A 15,516-nucleotide genomic window follows, 5' to 3' on the forward strand; every position below is an offset into this window, starting at 1 on the left:
AATCATCGTTACTACTAAAACATTCATTTTCTCAAAATGTAGGTGTTTTTTTTTTTGTAAAATACAATATACAGGTTGGATCTTCTTTGTCTGGCACCCTCAGGATCTGACTGGTCCCGAACAAGGGGATTTACTGAACAAGGGAAGGTCCCTCCTAACATGCTACCCCCAGCTAGGACTCCAGCTGAGCCCCCGTGCTGCCTGCCCAACCCTGGCTCCCCAGACTGGAGCTCCGCAGCATTTAGTGCTCCCAGGGCTCTGTGGTGGCCACAGCTTCTGGGGCTGCAGGGACTTTGCAGCCATTGCCAGCCCCCTTGCCCAGCAGCAGGGGCCAGAACTCCCTGCTGCACCCTTCTCCCTCAACACTGGGCTCCTGGCTGAGTCGCACCGCCCTCCCGCCCACTCCTGCCCTGCAGCCGACCTCCTTATACCTGGACTTTGTGGTCCAAAAACATCCGTGGTCCTGCCGGACTGTGGATGTTGCCAGACCAGAGAGTCCTGGTTAAGGGAGATACAACCTGTATTTGTTTAGAAGAGAAGAATTATAATTCTTTATATGTAATATAAATTATAAAGCAGGTTTAAAACAAAAGGAAGTTTTTCTTCACTCAGCACACAGTCAACCTGTGGAACTCCTTGCCAGAGGATTCGGTGAAGGCTAGAACTTTAACGGGGTTCAAAAAAGAGCAAGCTAGATTCATGGAGGTTAGGTCCATCAATGGCTACTAGCCAGGATGGGTAGGAATGGTGTCCCTAAATGCTGTTTCTCTGGAGGTTGGTGACAGGGGCGAGATCACGTGAGGATTACATTTATTGTTCCCTCCCTCTGGGATATCTGGTATTGGCCACTGTCGGCAGACAGGATCCTGGGGTGGATGGACCGTTGGTCTGACCCAGAATGGCTGTTCTTTTGTTCTTAATTAGACTTCCTGATAAGCAAACTGCCTCTGGCACTCAAGATTTTTTTTGCAACCAGCAGTGGGATAAGGAGACTCTCCAGTGCATTCTGTCACCAGGAAGAAATCAAAATGTCTTCGTATCTGGCTTAGTGGCCAAAAGATAATGCTCAATGGGACAACTCGAATGCCTCATTCTGCCCAACAGTGATGTCTTTATTTTACTGAGACACAGCATTCTCTGCTGGACTTTGGGTCCCAAAGTCAGGAATTCCTGAGGGCTTTTGCAACCAACTCACTGTGTGGCCTTAAGTAAATCAATTTAACTGCAGTGAGTTACGAGTTTTCACCATCTGTAAAAGAGTAAAACACTTATCTAAATTGTGTTATGAAGGCAAGTTAACGAATGTACAGAGCTTTCAAAAATAAAGCATAAAGTGTATATTTTAAGTGCATAAAAAGCAGCACTAATGGGTTCGGATGAGAATCATGTTCACTTTTCTTTGTCTAAGATGCCTGTATGTGTCTGCAGCAGCGCGCTTGAGCAGAAGTGTAAAGCACCAGGTGGCAAAGGGCTCCATGAAATAATACAAATAATTCTTTGGGAGAAAGGGGGGGGACTATAATTAAAATACTATTGTCAATGACAACCCATATAATGTATGAGAGCAGGAGTTACACAATGCTTTACATCCACAAAATCCTGAATAAACATTACTTGATGTATGAATTAAGGAAAATGAGGAGTTAACAACAACAACAAAAATCCTAAAACAACAGTGTTTTATTTATTATGCTGCCAAAACTGAAATTCTTCTAAGGACAGCAGCCAGAAATAGCAAAAAACAAAAACGAAAAACAAAACAAAAAACATCTGGACTTAAGACTGCTAATTTCCTTAACTTGTCATGATTTCAACAAGGCACATATGGTTTTCAAGGGTTGAATAAAATGGATGATAGAAACTATTCTAATTTAAAAATATGTTATTCTATTTTCTAAACTCTACTGATTACATTAAATGTAAATTGCAAAACAGAAAATGTAATGATTTTTACTTATTATGGAATCTACATCCATGCTGATTTGGTCTGCTCCCTCCTATGCATTAACTACAGGTTGAACCTCTGAAAACCAGTACTCTCCAGTCTAGCAACATCTGTTGTCTGGCAGGATCACAAATGCTCCCGGACAAGAGAGCCCAGGAGTCTAACGAGAGGAGGGCCAGCAGTCCAGCTGAGGGCAGAGGGACCAGAGCCCCACAAAGTGCTGAAGACAGGCTGGAGAACCTCAGCAACCAGTGGCAGTATGGGGGACAGAGGAAGCATAAGCTTGCCCACCCACGGCAGCATGGAGATGGAGAACTCTGACAGCCAGCAGCAACACAGAGCTGGGGAAATCTAGCCTCTTATGGTAGCATGGGGACAGGGAAACGCAGCAGCTGAAGTCAAGGGCTTGAGAATCCCAGCAGCCCGTGGCAGCATGAGGCAGTGTAGAATCCCGTGGCAGGGTGGAGCTGGGGAAACCTGGCTGACCACAGCAGCACAGGGCCAGGGAACCATGGCAGTGTGGGGTCGGAGAACCCCAGATGACCATAAGGGCCTGAGTACGGGGGGCCAGCAGCAGCATGGCAGGAGAAAGGGGGGAGGGAGAAAGTGGGGGACAGAGGCAAAGGGCTGTCTGGCTTGGGGCTGGTGGCAGGGGACACCTCCCCTGGCTCAGAATCATCTCTTGTTCAGGACTATTCAGGTCCCAATGTTGCTGGACCAGGGACATCCAACCTGCACAGTAATCTCCATATCCTGCCAGTCAGATACACCAGAAAATTCATTTGACATAACCAAAGTATGTCATTTGTGTTGCAATGAACTAATGTGACCCTGTACTCTGGCTTTATACATCTCCAATTACAGCTACTGGGATTTTATCTATAGATGTTCTCAACATACAAGTTAAAAAATAGAATTGCTTTCTAACATAATCAAGGTTAATATTTTGTGTGTTCTACTGAACAAATTTCAGTATTTTGTTATTTCTTGATGGATTTATACTAAACTTCACACCAAAACAGCACCTAGAACAGAAAGAGTACCACCAAGTAATTTAGAGATTGTGATTTCCAGTACAGGAAACTTTTAGTTTATTCAATATATCTAAAGACATTAACTCTGCTCTAAAGAGCAGTTTCTTATAAATAAAACTATACTATGGACGTAAAACAGCAAAACATTAGCTGATCTTAGTTATGTTAAAGAAAAGGGGAGTCTTTTTCATGCATAGGGAATAGAACAGGAGAAAGCTGATTAAGTCCATATAGGGCAAGTAGACAACTAGGAAATTAAAAATTCTGATCATGACTACCTAATTTTTCTTTGAAGAATCTATGGACAACTAAAGAAATGATTCAGAAGGGTAGCCGTCTTAGTCTGTAATAGAAGAAACTTAAAAAACAATTAATGGTCCAGCAGCACCTTAGAGACTAATAAAAAATGTAAATGGTGGTATGAGCTTTCATGAGCACAACCCACTTTTTCAGATGAAATGATACCAATCTAGCAGAGAAATTTAAGAGATTCTAAACTGTTTAAACTGTTGTTAATACTTACAGAACTGCACCTTAAGAGAAGAGAAGTGTGTGTGTTAAGGATTCAAACTACTCTAGTTTTTTCAGTTAAAAATTGAACCCATATCTCAGGTTTCTAGTAATGTCTGAGGTGGTTAGACATTTGTGATAGTCTCAGATAAAACACCAGCAGGAAAACACCCCCCCCCCCTCCTCCCAAGCCCTTTTGTAAAATTCATTTATAAAAGAACTAAGCAAGCATTTTATATATATTATGAAGGAAAAAAATAGACAAGTCGATGGTTTTCCTCTTTGAAGGTTACATTTAAATGTCTTCCTTTAAAATCTCCTTCATAAAATTCTAGCTAAAAAGTAGCACACTCAAGCCACATTAATGAAGTTGATTATAATAGGCCAACTTCTGCCATGCATTCACAAAAATGTTCTTAAGGAGTAAAAATGAATTGTTAGTAACTAAATATCTACGATAATCACCCTTCAAAACTATCAGAAAAGGCAAAATGCAGTAGGGGTCATGGTGAGAGAAGTCTGTTGATTTGCAGTGTGAGAAATGTGCAAAACAATGTAAAAACAAGAGGGCTCCTACTTTGTCAAATGTATACCACACAAAAGATAGCATTTTATATCCCTAATATATACTCAATGTAGTTGGAACTACTATGTAATCAAGAAAGCAAATATGCAAATATAATTACAGGCAGTCCCCGGGTTACGTACAAGATAGGGACTGTAGGTTTGTTCTTAAGTTGAATTTGTATGTAAGTCGGAACTGGTACATATTGTAGGGGAAACTCTAGCCAAACATTTCTCCAGAGCTCAGTTTTATTCTCCCACACCTCACTTCCCTCAGTCCTTTATTCTCAAGCTGAGGTGTCTGCTGAGAAAAGCCGCTCCGCGTCTCCCTGGTCTGCTGGGGGGGGGGGGGGGGAGGGGAGGGTGCTAGCTTCACGTCTCCCTGGTCTGCTGGGGGGAAGCAGCTAGTGCGGGGTTGCCTCACCCCGTTTGTAAGTAGGGATCCGATGTAAGTCGGATCCATGTAACCCGGGGACTGCCTGTATATCAATTAACATATACTATATATTTGAGAGTCTGTTTGTGTGTTTGTTCAAGAACTCCTCCCAAACAGTAAGAGCTAGGATCATCAAATTCAGTATACAGCTTCTTATTATAACTTCATGCAACATAAGGGTTTGGTTGTGCCAGGAAAATGGGATGTGCCTGGAATGGGAATGCTTCACAGAAAACTACACAGAAGAGACTGAGAATCACCAGGCAGGTGAAATGGGATGGTTGGGGCCCCAAAAGCCCTGAGTCTCCCACTTCCTAGGCGTCCGTTAGGCAAGGCAGAGAGGAGGGGGCTGAAGCTCCCCCTTATTCATATGTGAACATTGCTGGCTATCCCCCTTTGTCAGGAAGCAAGGGGAAAGTAAAGTTGGCTGCATTCCTCACTCTTGCTGGGCAGTGCAGGCGGCAAACGAATATGGACCTGCTTCAGCCAGGGGACATGCACCCCTTCTCCAGCTGTGCCCACTGGACTTTCAGCAACCATGGAGAGGCACGTCTCACCTGGCCCCAAGCTGCTGTGGTGAGAGACAGCTGGGGCAGTCCTCCCTATCTGGGGCAGCCTGCATACTGAACCCTCATCCCCAACCCCACCCCAAAGCAATTATTCAAATGAAACACATACATTTTCATTTTATTTTCCAAAATCTAAAAACTGAGTTAAGGACCTGAGCAATGCTGAGTAAATCTTCTAGTTCTCCATAAAACATTTTACAAAGGATATGTCTATACATTATTTAAAATATGTAGGCTATAGTAAAAATACATATTTTTTCTCATAAAGGGTTTTATATATTGGACATACTACTATGTTAAAATATTGTTCATGTTTTCAAAAGTATCTTTATAATATGCTTCCTCCTTGTGGGTCACTGAGCATGCCTGTCAATGTTAGGGCCTTTTCTCTATCAGGAGTAACAAAATGCATTAATATTTTTGTCCAAATTAATACTGAAGATGTCTGTATTCAACTGAGGGTTTCTTCTTATTGTTATTTTGTTTTTTCTCAAAGCATGGACAGGTTCTGTCTGGTTTCCTTTAATTCTGACCTTTGAAAAAGCAACTGGCATTCAGCATTACTGATGTTTCCATTCATCCGTCTATCAGCAACCTCAAACAATGTCTTGTGATTTTTTCTTCTTCCAGACAGTATCAGGTGAGCACCCTGATTAAGATGAGTGAGAAAATGAGTCCACACCTTCACCCTATGATCCATGAATGCATATCACACTAAATTTTGGGCTGGATTGGATAAGAGAATCTCTTTGGCAGTGTGCAGCCTCTCAAAGTCACTAATCTTTCTTTGGCTCCATCCAAAGAACTTTTAACCCAAGCCTTTGGAAATTATTTTTGATAAGGCCCAGTTAAAAGACAACCCTTTCTAATTAAGACTTTGCATCAGGCTTCAGAATCAAATGAGGATTAACAGCTCGCGCCTCAGAAGAATTTTTTAAAGAAGGTCTCCCAGTGTCATGCCACCAGAGTTTTTCACAGAAGTTAGTAAGGAATCGGTGTTAGTCATTCTAGAAGACTCTGAGATCCTCCATTGGTCCTGAAGTATTTTGGCACTTATATCAATACTGGGAATGCAGATACCATTTCAAATAACTGAAGTGACTGTAACACAGCTCTTCAAAACACAGCATGATTTCTGGCCTGCTGAGTGATGGCATAGTGAGATGTGTGGACTGATGACCACTTCACAGCTCTACAGATGCCTTGAATTGACACGTCCCAAGAAGATCACCAAGGATGCCTATGTCCTGGTCAAATGAGCCTGGACAATCGGTGGAGGTGGGACTGTTGCCAACTTGTAGCAGTTCCTTATAAAAGAGGCAATCCAGTTGGAAATCTTCTATGATGAAACTGGGAGGTCCTTTACCCTATCAACCATAGCAACAAAGAGTCGAGTCGACTTGTGAAAGGGATTAGTATGTTCCAGGTAAAAGGCTACAGTTCTCCAGAAGTCAAAGGTGAATAGATATCCCTTTTTTGCAGTCTTGTGGGGCTTGGAGCAGAACACAGGTAGAAATAAGTTCTGGTTCATATATAAGGAAGAAACCCCACTGCACTGCTGACCAGGAGCCACTCCAGGCAAGTACTCCCCAACCCCAGCCCCAATCCGTACGAAGCTAGAGCCATGCCCCAGAGCTTTCATCTTCAGCCCACTCCAGAGCCCACACCCTAGTCAAATTCTATTGGCAGAAATGACGGGTGAGTCTGCAGCTGCACCTCGTCTTTGTAGAAGACTGTGTAAGGTCAGAGCCTTGATCTCCAAGACTTGTCTCGCCAACATCATTGCCACTGAGAACACAACCTTTCAGGACAAGTAGGAAAGGGAGCAGGATCTCAGCAGCTCAAAGGGTGACCCAGTGAGTCTGTAGAAGACCAGGTTCAGGTACCACTGTGGGACCAGGTTTTGTACCTGGAGGTAACACCACTCAAGACCATTTAGGAATCAAGGCTCTTTAGGAATCATCATGTCATAGAAGAACAAGGTCTGCCCCGGACCAGTTTATAGAATGTGGAGATGACTGCAAGATGCACTCTGATGGAAGAATGTGACAGACCTTAGTTTCTGAGTTGTAGCAGGTAGTCCAGAATGGACTGCAACTGAGAGCTCGAGGGGGTAGATACCGTGATCTGATGCCCAACGGGGAGACCTCATCCACTTGGCCAGGTAAGTCAGGCTCATGGAAGGTTTCCTACTTCCCAGAAGGACCTGCTGGATCTCCTCTGAATAGATAGGTTCTTCCTGGGTCAATCATGGACCATCCATGCTGAGAGGAGCAGGGACTCAAAGTTGGGGTTCAGAAGCCAACTGTGGGCCTGATACAGCAGGTGCAGTTGGGTTGGGAAGGGCACAGTGCCATGAGAAGGGCCAGGGAGGGCACAGGGCCATCGTCACAAGTATGCTGAAACAGTGCTAGGGAGGCCACATTGTGGTGATCATAACAATCCAAGATTTCTCTCTCAATCTTTACTAGTACCCAGCTGATGCGAGGGATCAGCAGAAACGTGTACATCAGACTCTTGGACCATGACAGGAGGAAGGCATTGGAGAAGGAGACCCCTATCCATCTGGGAGCAAACCAACAGCACTTTCTGTTGCGTCTGGTGGGAAACAGGCCCACGAGTGGAAAACCCCAATCCTGAATGATCACACAGGCCACCTACGGATGGATTACATCCGGTGAGAGGAGCACTGCTGAGATGTCATGGGATTTTTGGCTACAGTGAAGTGACCCACTTCCAGATGCCATGTTGTGACTGATGCAGAAGCCCAGACACTGAGGGTGTCTTGGCATAGAACTGAAAAGTATGCCTCACCTTGTCCTCTGATGTAGAACGTCGAGGCTGTGCTGTCTTTGAGGACTTGCACCAATATGCCTGACAGGAGGACACCCTGCAGGCCAACCAGACCACTCTGAATTCCTTGACATTTATGTGTAATGTTGCACGGGGTCCACATCCCTTGGGCGTGGTGATCTCTTGAGATGTGTCTCCCCAATCAAGGCTTCTGGCACCAGCTCGAGAGGGGGAGTGGGAATGATGAATCGGAGTACTTCTAGAATGTTCTCTGGATTGATTCATCACAACAGGAAAGTAAATACTGCCAGGGAGATGGGCACATTTTTATCCAGATTATCAAGAACGTACATACCGCCACATACCCCAATAAGAACAGGCAGACCCTGCTCATGATCAGGGGAAACACTGACATCTCTGTGTTGAGGCTCATCGGGGCCTGGAACTTGTTTATGAGCAAGAATGCTCTCATACAAGTTGAATAAAGCACCACTCTGAGCTTCCGCAGGTACCTAGTCAGGTCTTGCAGGTCCAGGATGAGTCAAAGACCTCCCTTGGCCTTTGTAATTCAGAAATAGAGCCTCCTGCTCCAATACTTGGGTGGAAGGTCCTCTAGCACCCTCAGCCACAACAGCTCCTGGACCTCCTGAATGAGGAAACTCTTGTGAGAAGGGTCCCTGAAAAGAGGGATGGGGAAGGTAGTGTAGGAGGAGTTTGTGGAAAGGAATTGGAGTTTGTGGAAAGGTATAATCCTTTAAGACTGTGCACCCTCAAAATGATTCTGAGTTTCTTGTTTGGAGTGAGGTGAGCCCAACTGGGCCAAGGATGTTGGTTGACTCTGCCAGGATTTGTAGCCCTGTTTTTCTTGGTAGGTTGCTCCTGACATAATTGGATACCCTGATACAGAGGGTGTTGAGGATGGAAACTTTTCTGGGCCAGGCTGGGGACATATAGCCGCAGGGTCTTTGGAAGAGTGGGGGGTCCTTAAGCCTGTGAAATTTGGTATCCGTTTGCTCAGCAAAGTGACTCCATCAAAATGAAGACCCTGCATCGATTACTCAGCCTGCGCTGATAGGTCAGAGAGAAGCAACCAGGATGCCCAATACATAGGATGTCGTCTGATTCCATCGTGTTACGTCACAGAGTCCGCTGTGTCTGAGGCCGCTTGGAAGGTTGCCTAGAAACCACTATGTCCTTCTCCAGGATCCTTCTCCAGGATCAACCTTAAACTCCTGCCTGGAGCCTTCAGGAAGGGATTCCTCAAAATTGGTTATGATCCGCCACATATTAAAATTGTAAAAAACAATGAGGGCTTGGTGATTCACCAGCTGAACTAGAGGCTGGAGGACAAATATATTTTTCACTAAAACAAATCTAGTCTTTTGGAGTCTTCATTCTTTGGCATCACCCCTGGTTGTCCCTACCTCTTCTGGTTGACTGCTTCTACCACCAACGACTCTGGGGTTGAGTGTATAGGAATTCTGAGCACGAGGGTGCAGTATACTTGGAAGAGGAGGAGGAGCCAGGAGTTGAGCACTGGAAAGGTGGCACCTATAGCTGCAGCCCCGGAGTTATTAACTTCAGAAGAGCTTCAGGTGGCTCCTGAGCCTCAGGCTGGCCACCCCTGAAATAGGGCCTCTGCTAGGTCCTTGAGCTTTTCCACATGCAGCTCCAGGTTAGATGAGACCCTTTTGAGGACCTTTTTGAGGATTTTCTGGTGCACCTTTGCATGGTCTTGTGGCACTGAGAGACAGGAACTTGTGATGGCCTCATCCAGGGTAGGGATATGAATATTAACCTTACTGGGTGATGAACAGCTCCTAACCAGCTGCAAGGCAGGTGCACTCCAGCCTGCCCCCATTTAACTGGTTAAGCGTAGTGTTTAACTGGCTAACAGATTTACTGAGATTTTACATCCCTAGTCTGGGGAGGATAATGATGCTGGTGCCCCACCCCTTCCTGCAGAGTGACCTGTTGAAGTGCTAGAACCTCCCGGGTCTGAGGGTTTTCCTCAGGAGCTTGAACCTGACTTGGGGGCTGGGACACTGAGGCCAATGGTCTCACACTTCCCTGAAACTCACCGGGAACCTGAAACAGTTGAGTAATCACCATGCGTTCCAGGGGTACCAGCTACTGTCCCTTCAATGATGTGGGGAGTTGCAGTAAGGGCCCTACCACTGACGTCAGTGCCTGACTTGGTGGAAGGGAACCCTACGCTGTGCCAACTTCTGAGTCTGCATGCTCACTGCCTGGAGACCAGGAGTGTCTCTTACCATCTTCCACATGATGGTGAGTATTGTGGTCCTGAGAGGATCTCTCTGACCAGGACAAACCTCTGCCATGGACTCCAGAGACTATTGAGGATATGCAGATTGGTGACAGGAGCCAGGCGACAGATGCTTCTCATCGCTTGCTTGGCATTAGCAACCTGATTGGGCCTGGGAGCTAGAGCAAGTCTGGTGGCCTGAGGACCATCAAGACCATGAAGATCTGTATGGGGGGGACCAACAATGCTGTTTTCCTTAATGGTCCTGGGAGTGGTGCCATAGTCTCAGAGATACAGGGGTCTTGTACCAGTGGCCATGCTGGGATCCACATACCTTGACTGGTCTACCTAATAGTTTCCATGACTGTTGCCCTCCGAGTCCTGCTTTTGGCACTCAGATACAGAAGGTCTAATGGGTGTTTTTTAAGCCAGTATCCTAATGTGAGGAAGAGTGCTGGTGGTATGATCCCTTAGACAGGGAATGGGCCTGCTGGGAAGATGATCAAAAAGAGCCCAATACGGTCTTGCCCTGGGATCTTGACACTGCTGGTGTCGGTGCCACTGGCACCGGTAAGGACAATATATCCTGCACCACCCACAAGGCCTCCAGGGTCAATGGTACCTCTAGGTGCCAGAGGCATTCATTGCTTCCCAGCATAATTGGCCTGAGATGGGAAGGACTGAACTGTTCTACTTGAGCTGGAGCCCAACTCTCAGACACAGGTGACAAGCCACTCAACACGAGTCTTAGCTCTCTTCCAACTTCTCCTTTCCCTTACAGGATATCAGAGATCATTCCCTTGCTGATGCCTTCAGTTTCTTGTCCGGATCAGGGAATGGTGCTGGCTTTAAGATTGCACTGGTGGGATGCTGCACACTGACACCATGGTTCTCAAGGCAAACTCTGACTTCTGCACTGGTGCCAGAGCTAGCACAGACTCCAGTAGGAGAGCCTAAGGTCACTAATGGTGCATCTACATAGCAGGGCTTTACTCGAAATAAGTTACGCAAATTGAGCTATGACAACAGCATAGCTTATTTTGAAATAGGGAGTATCTACACAGCACTTATTTTGAAATAGAGCACTCTTCCTTCTAATTCCCTTACTCCTTGTACAATGAGGGTTACAGGAGTAGGAGTAAGAAATCCTCCAGCTTGACAGTATTTCAACATTATTTCGAAATAACTGCCTGCTGTGTAGATGTGGAGTAAGTAATTTCGAAATAACACTAGTTATTTCAAAATAATGTTGCTGCATAGACGTACCCTAATAGGCATAGGATTAAGGATGTTAAGAAGCGGGTTACTGACTAATCATATCAACTACATGATTAGTCAATAAGGGAAGGCTGCTTGAGCAGCCTCTGCCCGCAATGAGCCTAGGGTCTACCGCGGGCAGAGGGTCTGATAGAGGCAGCAGCGTGGGGGAGAGGGGCAGGTGGCACTGCCGAGATGGTGCTAGAGGGAACCAGCTTTTAAGCTGACTCCCCTCAGCACCAGCTCCCGTTCTCCCTCCTTTGCTGCCTCTGATACAGAGCCAATAATAAGGGGGAAGGGAGTGGAGAACTGAATAGATGACTAGTCAACTCAGCTACCCAATAAGCTCAACTTATCAGGATGCTTGCACTCTTCAAAAAGGCTTGAAGCCTCGGATTGAGGCATTCTGCATCCCTAAGGCTAAATCCTGTCTCGGACAACTACAGACTATTACAAAAAGAGAGTTATATCACTTTGTGCAGTAACGTCTGTTCTTCGAGATGTGTCCCCCCCCAATGGGTGCTCCACTCAAGGTGTCAAGCTCGTCCTGATGCCACAATCCGGAGAATCTTCATTAGCAGTAGCCCCGCCAGACCGTACATGCGTGCCTGCTGTCTCACACAGTTTGCGCCTTTCTGCTGAGCACGGTCTGGCCCCATCAGTTCCTCCCATCCGGAAGCATCTGAAAAAGAGAAAACAGTAGCTCCGAAGCAGGGAGAAGGGAGGGACATGGAGCACCCATGGACACACATCTCGAAGAACAGACGTTACTGCACAAAGTGAGTAACTCTCTCCTTCATCGAGTAGTGTCCCCGGGGGCGCTCCGTTCAAGGTGAGTACATAGCAGTGGTCCAATGCTATACGTGTGCTTCGGACTTATGTTCTCGGCGCCGTGGACAGAACTGCTTGGGACATTGCAGAATCGCTCTTCAATATTTTCATGAAGGCATAATGTCTGGCAAAGGTAAGAGCAGATGACCAGGTTGTTGCACAGCATATGTCCTGTAATGATACACTCTTAAGATAAGCTGTTGATGTGGCCATGCCTCTGGTGGAGTGGGCATAAGGTTGCTTTGGTAAAGATTTATTACGAAAGGCGTAACATCAGGTGATGCAAGAAACTATCAAGTTAGAAAAGCGTTCTGCGGAGAGTTGCTGGCCTTTTGAACACTCGGCTGTAGATAGGAAAAGGCGCTGAGACTTCCTGAAACCACGTGTTCTCTCAAGGTAAAAGACTAGCGCTCTTCTGATGTCCAGCGTATGTAACCATGATTCTTCCACTGCGTAATGCGGTTTTGGATAGAATGTCAGCAGACTTATGGGATCATTTATATGAAAAAAGGAATTCACCTTCAGTAGAAAGGGAGGATGACACGAAGCACTACTCCATGCTCAGTGAACAATGTGTATGGTGGATCGGTGGAGAGAGCCGCTAATTCGCTCACTCGCCACGCCGAAGTTATGGCAAGCAGGAACACCACCTTTATCGTGAGCATTTGGAGGTCGCACATCACAAGAGGTTCGAAGGGGGGGATGAGTCAGGGTGTCCAAGACTAGAGCCAGGTCTCACAGCTCTGGTGGAATTCTGTGAGCAGGATACAGATTCTTGAGCCCTTTTAAGAATCTTTTGGTTAGTGAGTGTGCGAACACCGAATGGTCGTCGATGGGAGGACAGAAGGCCAAGATTGCCACCAGGTGAACCCTGAGGGAAGAAATCGACAAGCCTGTTGTCTTTAGGTGCAGGATGTAATCGAGTACTTGCTGGATAGGTAAGGAAAGAGGATCAAAAGCTCTTGCTGAGCACCAGGACTGGAACTGGTACCATTTATGGAGGTAAGTCTTGCAAGTAGCGTGGCATCTGCTGTTTATAAGCACATGCTTCATAGCCTGAGAACAGCTCATTTCCAGCCCTTGGAGCCAACTAGGAACCACGCCGTGAGATGCAAGCGATCGACGTGAGGGTGAATCATAGTACTGTGTTGCTGAGATAGTAAGTTGTACAGCTTTGGTAGTCACTGTGGCTATGCCACCGACATTCGCAACAATTGCGTTAGCCACGTCTGTCAGGGCCAAAAGGGTGCTATCAAAATCACTGTTGCGCCATCCAATGCTATTTTCTCTAGTACCTTCAGAATGAGTGGGAGGGGGGGAAAGGCACAGAGCAAGTGGTGATGACTCTAGTCGAGCAGGAAGGCATCCCCTAAGGAAGCTGCACCAATGCCCGCTCATAAGCAATAATGATGGCACTTTCTGTTGTGGTGAGTGGCAAAGAGGTCTATACTGGGGAACCCCCAGCGTTGTAAAAGATTGCGGAGAACTTCGTTGTGCAACTCCCATTCATGCTGAGGAAGGAATTGTCTGCTGAGGGTATCAGCGAAGACGTTGTCCTTGCCTGGAAGGTATGATGCACTAAGGGTGATACTGTGCTGAATGGCCCAGTTCCATAATCGTATGGCCTCCACGCAGAGGGGGCGTGAGTGTTCACCGCCTTGCCAATTAATATAATAAACCGTGCTTATGTTGTTGGTGAGGATCTGGACTGTAAAACCTCAGATCATGCAAAGGAAATGCTTGCAGGTGTTGAATACTGCTCATAACTCGAGGAAGTTTATGTGCTGCAGAGATTCTTGGGGTGTCCAGAGACCCTGAGACCAATGGCCCTGTAAACGGGCACCCCACCCGAGTAAGGACGGATCTGTTGTGATCTGTACTGTGGGTTTCTGCCTGTCAAAGGGGACACCTATTAACATGTTCTTGGGACTGTCCCACCACGCTAGTGAGCCCCTAACGTCTTTTGGAATGGAGACTGTACTGTGTGCGCTATGGACAGTTGGTGTGTATATCGTGAATAGCCAATGTTGAAGGCTTCACAGATGAAGTCTTGCGTGCGGCACCACATATGTGGTGGGAGCCATGTGCCATAACAGCCGTAGGCAGGTAAGTAGATGAGATTTGGGAGAAATTGATACAGTCTGAACTAAGTCCTGGATAATGTGAAACCTCTTTATGGATAAGTATGGTCTTGTGGTCGATGAATCGAGCCTTGCACCAATGAATTCTAGGCAGTGACTCAGCATTAGGAAAGACTTCAAGATTGATTATGAGCCCTAGAGCCTTGAACACTGTCGTGGTAGTGGTGACTGCCTGCGTAGCTTCGTCCAGGGTGAAAGCCTTCAATAGACAATCGTCTAAATACGGAAAGATCATGATATGGAGACGTCGAAGGTAGGCAGCCACTACCGCCAGTGTGTTGGAAAAAACTCCTGGCGCTGCTGAAAGTCCAAAAGGTAACATTCTGTATTGGTAGTGGTCCATGCCCTCTACGAACTGGAGAAATCGCCTGTGGGCCGGGTGTATTGTTACATGAAAATAGGCATCCTGTAAATCAAGGGACGTGAACCAATCCCCTTTGTCGAGAGCTAGGATGATAGAGGCTAACGTGACCATCTTGAATTTTTGTTTTCACAGGTGATGGTTGAGCTGGTGTAGGTCCAAAATAGGTCTCCAGCCCCCTGACTTCTTCTGAGTGAGGAAGTACCGGGAATAAAAACCCTTCCCATGAAACTGAGCTGGTACCCTCTCCACTGCTCCTATGGTAAGTAGGTGGGAGAACTTTTGCTGTAGAAGAGGCTCGTGAGAGGGGTCTGTGAAAAGGGATGGGGAAGGTGGGTGGGAGGAGGGATTGAGTTGAAAGGGATGACGTATCCTGAAGTGACTATGCCCTGGACCCAACAGTCAGTGGTTATGAAAGACCAACGCTGTTGATAAGGTCTCAACCCGTGATGAAATAATTTTTGTACCTCATGCAGAGCCTCTGTCAAAGGCGTGGTGCACAGTCCCTTGATCAACACGTCTAACTTGCTGCCAACCCTGCTGGCACCGTTTTTGCAGGCATTGTCTTGGCCATAGTATGGCCTAACACAGGGTGCAGCATAAGAGAAAGGCCTCTGTTTGTTTTAGGGCATATATCTTTTACATCTATGCGGAGGCATGTACATCCTCAAAGTGGTGCAGGAGTCTTTGCCTGAATGGAATACCTGATCTGTATTTTGAGCAAAGAGCAATTGGCGATCAAAAGATAAGTCTTCAACCTTGGCTTGTAGGTTTTTCAGGACGGCCGCCAGATGCAACCAAGATGCACA

General features: G+C 46.3%; 1 protein-coding gene across 16 annotated transcripts in view; it reads right to left on the reverse strand.

Annotated features, from left to right (window-relative positions):
* FIP1L1 (factor interacting with PAPOLA and CPSF1) overlaps positions 1-15,516 on the reverse strand; it is a 101,884-nt gene that overhangs the window by 13,737 nt on the left and 72,631 nt on the right. The gene's annotated exons all lie outside the window — the stretch shown is intronic.

The sequence above is a fragment of the Pelodiscus sinensis genome, chromosome 5 (genome assembly GCF_049634645.1).
Source record: "Pelodiscus sinensis isolate JC-2024 chromosome 5, ASM4963464v1, whole genome shotgun sequence".
NCBI classification, from domain to species: domain Eukaryota; kingdom Metazoa; phylum Chordata; order Testudines; family Trionychidae; genus Pelodiscus; species Pelodiscus sinensis.